Raw genomic sequence first — 9876 nt, forward strand, 5'->3', positions numbered from 1 at the left:
TCATATATTATTATAGAGTCATATATTATAATAGAGTCATATATTATTATAGAATCATATATTATTATAGAATCATATATTATTATAGAGTCATATATTATTATAGTCATATATTATTATAGAGTCATATATTATTATAGAATCATATATTATTATAGAATCATTATATTATTATAGAATCATATATTATTATAGAGTCATATATTATTATAGAGTCATGATTTCAAAAGAAGAGTCATATATTATTATAGAGTCATATATTATTATAGAGTCATATATTATTATAGAGTCATATATTATTATAGAGTCATATATTATTATAGAGTCATATATTATTATAGAATCATATATTATTATAGAGTCATATATTATTATAGAGTCATATATTATTATAGAGTCATATATTATTATAGAGTCATATATTATTATAGAATCATATATTATTATAGAATCATATATAATTATAGAATCATTATAGAGTCATATATTATTATAGAGTCATATATTATTATAGAGTCATATATTATTATAGAGTCATATATTATTATAGAGTCATATATTATTATAGAATCATATATTATTATAGAATCATATATTATTATAGAGTCATATATTATTATAGAGTCATATATTATTATAGAGTCATGATTTCAAAAATTAAAAAAAGTATTGAACTACCATCAGCTAGAATCGAAACCGAAACCGAACATGTAACATAGAGAGCTGGTGACGTAACCACTGTAACAACGTGACACGCATATGAACCCACTTAAAATAAAAAATTGAAAATAAACTAAGATCAATGTAAAAAATGTTTAACGCTTTTTAAAAACTTTTGATCCATTTTTGGTCCCCTGAAATCTATTTTGACAGGCTAAAGACCGATAAAATAACGGCCCGTAAAAATATCCAATCAATATAAAAGACAAAGTTATATACTTGGACATTTCTTTACTCTTTAAAAGCCAAAACAATGTATGATGTCACTTGGTACGTAATGAACTAATTCTCCGAATATTTTCTAACAGGGGACTGGGGAGTTGAGCCTTATTAAAAAAAAAAACAATTACAGAAATTGGTAAAAACGAGTTAGATTAATCCAGAAGGATTGGCAAGTACTCGAACTTATGATAAATAGGCAATTACATCAGGCAGTTCCTGCCAGAAGTGAAGACCGTTATTCAGAAATTGGAAAGATAAAAAGCTATTATATATATATATATATATATATATATATATATATATATATATATACTAGCAAAAGTACCCGTCGTTGACTGGGTTCAAAAACAGCCTACAGAAAATGGACTCTGATCTATGAAAGTATGATAGGTTATGAAAAGGAAGGGTTGTAAAGAGATAGCGAGGAATTTGAGGGTATCAAAACCAAAGCAAAATATGATGAAAGTAAAAATAAAATAGATAAACCCCATCATTTATTATACCATACCTATTCACACTGAAACACTTATCACAATACCAAATATCACGATTAAATAAGCTATCGGAGCACGTTCTGGATCTGCTTGATTAAATTAATTATTAAATCATAGACGCTTTCTAGTAATCACTAGACCGAAAACATCAAACGGCCTGAATTATCTCCCTTTAGCTGTTATAGGAAATAAAATTGACCTCTTTTCCAACAGAATAAATTATTAGCAATTAACAACATAATTGGATTATCTCCCTCCGTAATTATTTTAGTAACGATATGAAAACATATTTAATTAGAATGATAATGAATTTTAAAACATTAAATAATGATAAATAGATTAGAATCCTTTACTCGAAATGTTGTATAAGGATTTATATATTCAATGCAGTCTTTTTCTTTATTCTCATATTCAATTAAATATTAAACCTAAAATGGTCTTAATCTAAGTACTAAAATAACGATAATTTGTAAACATTACTTGCCACTAATACGAAACTAAAATTAACCGTAACGTTAATGCAAGGTTGTTATGGCTATATTATAAATATAGAAATAAAAGTTTAAAAATTCTTTATAAAAAAATTAATTATGTGAAATAAAGAAATAGTGAAATCTAATTTAGGAACTTAACGAATGGGATATATATATATATATATATATATATATATATATATATATATATATATATATATATATATATATTAAATGGCTTAAGATTTTGTTGGAAACTTCTTATGGCTTTGTTCTTTAATAAGGATACGAACATTAGGTGATATATTAATATTTAAATGGGCTTTCCACGGAGGTTACCTCAAGGGTAAATGTGTCTCACATGCTTCTTTTTCCGTTAAGGGCATTTTTCTTTCTCTTCAAACAATGTTCTATTGTCAAGAATGTTTTTATTCATAAAGTCTGAAGAAATGTTGGTTTTTGAAAATTTTCAAACGATATAATGTTTGGAATTGTCGACTGGACATGGAAACAATTGTAACGTAAAATGAAATACACTTTTGGTTGCGATCAACACCTTGTCTTGAAGTATTGATTTTGCTTACACAGTATATATATATATATATATATATATATATATATATATATATATATATATATATATATATATATATATATATATATATAATAGTTTGCTTGAAGCATTGTTGGTAATGAAATATATATTTTTTTAAGCCAAAACCAATGCGGAGGGAGACCGGAAAAGATGAAGTAAAAAAGAAAAACAAACAGATGTAGACGAGTATGGTTGAGTAGAGGAATGTCTAACCTTTATTTGACTATCATTCTTCACTTGGTTTATCTATTTTATATACATTGAAGTGAAGAATGATAGTCAAATAAAGGTTAGACACTCCTCTACTCAACTATACTCGTCTACATCTGTTTGTTTTTCTTTTTTACTTCATCTTTTCCTGTCTTCTTCCGCATTGTTTTTGCCTTTAATATATACATATATATATATATATATATATATATATATATATATATATATATATATATATATATATATATATATATACGTTTTATTTTTTATTACCGTATCTTTCTGTTAAGTTACATTATTGTTTCAACTGCCCGGCCGTTTTTTTGGCCGTCTGTACCTTCCTCAGACTTTTACAGAAACAGGTTTCTGTAAAAGTCTGAGGAAGCTACAGACGGCAAAAAAAAAAAAAAAACGGCCAGGCAGCTGAAACAATAATGTAACTTAACAGAAAGATGCGGTAATAAAAAATAAAACGCATATTTGCTCTACAATAGTATTGAGCACTTTCTTCAGTTTTTATTAATTACCATTTCCACTATATATATATATATATATATATATATATATATATATATATATATATATATATATATATATATATATATATATATATATATATATACGCACACATACGGCATAATCACGGGCGAATCCTCGTGTGGATGAAACGCGGAATATTCTGTGTAGCTTAATTGCCATATATATTTTTCTAACTTACTATATATATATATATATATATATATATATATATATATATATATATATATAGAGAGAGAGAGAGAGAGAGAGAGAGAGGGGGGGTAGAATAAAGGAATTTAAAACTGTATATTAAAATTTACACTAAAATTTATTATTCGAAAGAATACTCCCAAGAGAAATTTCAAAGTCCTTATTCCGCGGAGTTTCAAAAAATGCCATTCTTGCTATTCTTCTCGTCAGAGGACAGAAAGAAATCAGCAAATTATATTTGTAGAAAAGCATTAGATGAAACAATAATTTATGATATTTAATCATAAATTGTAAGAAAAACAGTTAAGAAATATATATACAAGAGAGGGAAAAATCGGGAATAACATTTTAGCGTGGGTAAAGACTCGCTCGTTGAGCTTTTTTATTTGGTTGGAATTAATTCATTAATATATAAATATCAATATTTATATTAAATTGAAGTTTACCTATGATTATATCGGGCAAACATTTATTTTCTTTTCCGACTATTTTGATTGTTATATATATATATATATATATATATATATATATATATATATATATATATATATATATACTTGTTTATTGTTATATAAACATGCTCACATCCCGCTGCTACAAATAGCCACTTGTTTCAATCAAACAACAGATATCATCAGGCAGCGACTTGACTATTCAAAAGTTCAATGAATAATCTAATAATAATAAGGTTATTCATTGAACTTTTGAATAGTCAAGTCGCTGCCTGATGATATCTGTTGTTTGATTGAAACAAGTGGCTATTTGTAGCAGCGGGATGTGAGCATGTTTATATAACAATAAACAAGTATTATCAGCTCTTTTTATTGAGCACTATCTAACAACCTCGTTGAATTCATTACTTTTGAATATAAAAAATCCCGAGTATATATATATATACATTAGACATTAAGAGGAGATTATAGATAGATATAAATACCCGTTCACATACACTTTTTCATGATAAAGCTAGAACCAAGAATAAGATGAAATCGAACAATTGCATCGACAACAGACAACGGCAGACACAAAGCGGGTTTCGATCTACTACATCTCATCATTGACGTGCTCCGACATAGGCGCGAACCCAGCTCGTCTCACGCATGAAGTGTGCAATCCTGATGACCTAACCATATGGGCCACGGTGCAATCTATTGGCTATGCCTCGATTTTAATTTCTCACATAGTAGAATGTAGAACTAGATAAAATATAAAAAATAAAATCGAGGCATGGCCAATAGATTGCGCCGTGGCCCATATGGTTAGGTCGTCAGTATTACACAGTTCATGCGTGCGACGACCTGCGTTCGCGCCTATGTCGGAGCACGTCAATGATGAGATGCAGTACATCGAAACCCGCTTTGGGTCTAGCGTTGTCCGTTGTAATTTTGGGTTCTAGCTTTATCATGGAAAAGTGTATGTGAACGGATATATATGTATATATATATATTACAATTAAATTTACCAAAATGATCCAAGATGCTAAAATTAAAGTATATTATAAATATTAAAGAATTAATATTTATAAAATTATCTCAGCCAGATGTAAAAGCTCGATAAAACCAAATAGGAAATAGAGCTTATAATATGAGCGAACAGTTAAAAAACACTTTGAAATGAGTTAAAAACATATTTAATCTGAAAAGGAAACACTAATTTAGGATTATCCATTTATCTAGTGTTTCCTTTTCATATTAAATATGTTTTTAACTCATTTCAAAGTGTTTTTTTAACATGTTTTATTAACTGTTTGCTCATATATATATATATATATATATATATATATATATATATATATATATATATATATATTATTTCTTCTGATAATTATTAAATACCTACAGATACTAGTGTTTCATCCTTTCGGGAATCATCAGTGCAGGGTTAGGTGTATCAGAATTTTTGTAGGAATTTTTGACACTCCTAACATGAAACTGCGAATAAAATATAAAAATCTCGTAATTTCTCTGTTAAAAGTGGGTTATTTATTTTCTTTATGGATTATACTTCCAAAATAAACTATTACAGCTGTTTTAAAAGTAATAGAATTTTTTTTTTTTTTAAACAGTAATGAATTTTCCGAACTCAATATTTTTCAATTTTTAAACTTTAAAAATCTATCAAAATGTTTCTATTGATTCTATTTTTACGATATTTTCAGGGTCAATGTGAAATTTTATGCTCTTTCCAATAAACCGAATATAATATTTTAGACAAACGTTTTTTTTTTTAAATTCACGCCCCCCCCATTTTCAAGTTTCTATTAAAAGGTAAATAATTAATTTATGTTTAATAGTTTTATATATCACAAATTGAAGAGAAAAGGTCAATAAATAATATATTCAAATTTAAAACAAACAAAAACTGCAGGGTATCACGACTAAAGCTGGTCGATAGATTAAAATTCGGAATTTCTCAATATTAAAATAAAAAAAAGACAGAAATGAATCCAGAAGAAACCCTTAAATCCAGAAGTTAAAAAAAATATATTTTTCTCATCAGAAATGAAATGTTATCTACATTACTTTTTCTAAAGAAAGATAAATATAGGCTACATCGTCTGAAGAATGTCAGTCCGAATAATTCAAATAATACTAATTGACTGAAACGTTGTGAGAATAATATCCTAGTTTGAAATCTGAAGCCAAAGAAATACAAATGATCAATTCCTCGCCGCAAAAATTCCCAAACATAATTAGCGATAAATCGTACTAGTAATTTCTGAAACTCGGATGTTTAATTCGTTGCAATTGCGCATGGGCACTGACCCACGGCCTCATCAAGTTGACCTTGCATTTACCCCTTTCTTAATTGTTTGTAATTGTCCTGCTTGAAAAAAAAAAAAAAAAAAAGCCTCGTTTGTCAGAAAATGATTGACATATTTTTATCGCAGACATTATTTACATTATTGCCTAGAAGAAGTTTCCAGATTGCTTTTCGTACGGGCATTTATATTAATAGTGCTCACATAGAAAGTCTAGTTCCCTGCGAAGTAATCTCCTCCAGCTGCAATGCACTTACTTGTTTTATCGTTATTTCCATGGCAGGTGCTCGTCTGAACTCCAATCTCTGGTCCCTCCTCGCCAATCTTTCACGAAAAACACCCGTCTAGCTGAATCCACTGTGAAAAATTTCTCCCACTCTTTATCTGTGCCTAAATCAAAACGCGGATTCCATGAACAAAGCTTCTTTCTTAGAACTGCACGCCTGTGGAACTCTGTCCCGTCTGCCTGCTTCCCTCCGGACTACAACTTGGATGTCTTCAAATCCAATGTTAACAAATTCCTAATGAACCGCCCCCTTAATTAAACACTTCATCAAATCTCCACACTTACGTAATGTACTTGCAATAACCCTTATCCCTGAGTGGCTTCCGGGCCTTGATAAGTGGTGATCACTGTGTAAAAAGAAAAAAATGTTACCGTTCCAACAATTTCTGAAATGCCACGTGGAAGCCTCCTTGTGTGAGCAAAACAATGACCCTCATCACAGCCCCTTTCATCTCCTCAATTGTCTCACAGCGACAGCCTCTAAGATTTTCCTTGAGCTTAGGGAATAACTAAAACTCACAGGAAACAAAGTCTGAACTATAGAGTGGGTGAGAAACTGTCTTGGTGACATCTTGGCCAAATAGTCTGTGACAAAGATGAAAGACCTTTGAGTCAAAGTTCACGCAAATATTCTGCATCTTCATCTCTCGCACATGTTTGTGTGACAGTTCCCACACTGACATCAAATTGTGCACAATTATTGTCTCTATAGACACACGGCGGTTCTTATCCATGAAATTCTTTATTTAATCAATAAATTCTGGTTTTCTGATTTCCTTACTTCTCCCACACCTCTTATGATCCGTCACAGACTACCTGCCTTCCTTGAATCTCTTATGCCACTCAAAAACTAAAGCAGTCTGAAGCATTCTATACGTTTCTGTAGCATTTTTCAAATTTTAAATCAAAGTTTTATTTCATATCGTTCTATAAACTGTCGTCATGTCCAGGTATCATTTTAGAAATTCACCAGCTGTGATAATCAGGCTTTAGTACGGTGTATTCCAATTCCTGTTGTAGCTGTTCTTTGAATCATAAAAATTGGCCAGTCATCTAATAAGATGTATAGCAATAACGTACTGAATTTTCCAAAGTCTACGACAATTTTAAATGTATGTACAAAAACAGTCTGGGAGATTATTGAAGGCAGCTCGTGATAGAATTACCCATTTGAACAATCACATACATGCGGGGGGGGATTATCTGTTATCAAGGCCCGAAGGCTACTCCAGGATAAAGGTTAATAAGTGTTAGTTAGCCAATGCGGTAACACCATGATGATTAATGTGGAAATTTGGTAGTATTTGTTTGTTTATGAGGACGGCTTCACGGGACCATGTTCATTTTAGACTTGACAAACGACAACCGGAAAGCAGCCCAGCAGTACTATGCTCCGCAGACGGGAAATTCTACGAAAGAAACTTTACTAATAGAATTTATCTTTCGTTTAATCCATGGATAATAAGGGAAATTGTTAGTTGTTTTAGGTAGATGAGTGTATGCTTCGATCAGCGTTGCCCGGATGAATAATATCTAACATTTATATAAAAAAATAATATTTATTCGGCAAATGTGTAGATTATTTGACAGACAAAAACAATAAAAACTGTTTATTTTTATAAAAAACATTATAAGACCCTAATTTTTATTATTATTTTTTTATTAGACTAAATGTACGACAATCAAGGCCGCCATATTGTTTTTAAAATTTGACCTTGATAAGGTTTAACAGATTGGCCTTTTTAAGGCCAAATTTGGTTGTTTTTACGCTCTTTCATGAACTATGTTTTTGGCCGCCATATTTTTTATAATGAATGGGAGTAAAATAAAAGGCTAGATTTAGCCCTAAAAAGGCAAATCTGTCAAATGTTAGAAAGGCCAAATTTTAAAAACAATACGGCGGCCTCGATTGTCGTACGTTTAGTCCAATAAAAAAATGATGAAATAAATAATAAAAATGATTTTTTTTTGTTTTATTTTAGCCTTTGGGTCTAATAATGTGTTTTATATAAAAATAAATAATTTTTTTATAAATTTTTGTTAAATAATTTACGCCGCTAAACTACGCATTTACCATTTATTCTTTGAAATCTTTATTGGCACAAAATATAAGAAATACATTCTTAACAAATTAGGCACAAGGACATTCAAAAGTGAAGGGATAATGGGTGTCCTTGATCTCATACACTTAAAATTATCTGTCCTCTTAACTAGAAATATCTCAGTCACCACAATACCACATTCACTCCAGGGGCTTTCCTACTTAAGATAAACCCAAATTTGAAAAAACTTTTAATGAATTATCTACAGTCATAACATTTCATTGGCGAGGGAATAGGGAATAAATAAGAAGCACCAAAATGTAAGGCCCTCTCAACCCTTTCTAAATTATAGATGTGTGGTCTTGTGTTTGTGTGTGTGTCTACTTATAGGAGTCTGTAATATATTTTCTTTTTTTTTTTTTTTATTTTCTTATCATTGTGTTTTTCCTGGGGATGGAGCATTCTACCGGATGCCAAACATTCCCCCATTAGTTTAGTTACACCAACCGAGAGATCTTTTTAAGATTCTAGCCGTCCCTTTAAGTGCTATTGTTTGTATTTCTTTTGCACTTGGTTCACCGGGTATATTCGCCAGATATTTTTTTTTTCATTTCTTTTTCATTAGCTCGGTTGCTCCCATAATGACTGGTATGATTAATACCTTCTTAAGATTCCAGTTTAATTTTATGCCGTACATAAGTCGTTGGTATTTTTAAAAATTATCTTCCTCTTCTGCTCTGTTAAGGCCAGCATCATTAGGGACGCTTACTTCAACTAGGGTTGATACTTTCTCCTTCTTGTCCCATATCAGTATGTCAGGCTTAACAGCCCCATTTTCTAGGTATATAGCTGTAGATGGACGCCCATGTGCGAACGGAAAACTCGCGATATACTTATACCATGCTTAGCCAGAACAGATATCCTCTCGCCAGAAGACTAAGAAGGTATATTTCAGTTTCACGTACAACTCGAAAGTGATATCATTATTTATTTATTTTTTTTTTAATGACATTTCGTCTCCGGTGATTGGGAGATCCTATTTATTAAAAAGGGGGAGAGAAAATTGTAACATATTGCGAACATTACATTAACGTATCTATGTACTAATTTTATGTTGGTAATATGGTATCACCTTCTATCCCCCCTTTCTTTAATAAATAGGATCCCCTGGTCGAATAATTTATAATGTGTAAACCGTGACACACGTACGTACGTTAAAGTTACTACCATATTAATAGTACAATAGAAAAATTGCAAGCACAAAAATATGGTTAAGCTTAAACATGGAAAAGTAAAAGACTAGTTGTTAAAACTGGAAAAGAAAAGGACAAGATATTCTAGTAA

This window comes from Euprymna scolopes, chromosome 37 (assembly GCF_053919585.1).
Source record: "Euprymna scolopes isolate OS-2025 chromosome 37, ASM5391958v1, whole genome shotgun sequence".
Taxonomy (NCBI): Eukaryota; Metazoa; Mollusca; class Cephalopoda; order Sepiida; family Sepiolidae; genus Euprymna; species Euprymna scolopes.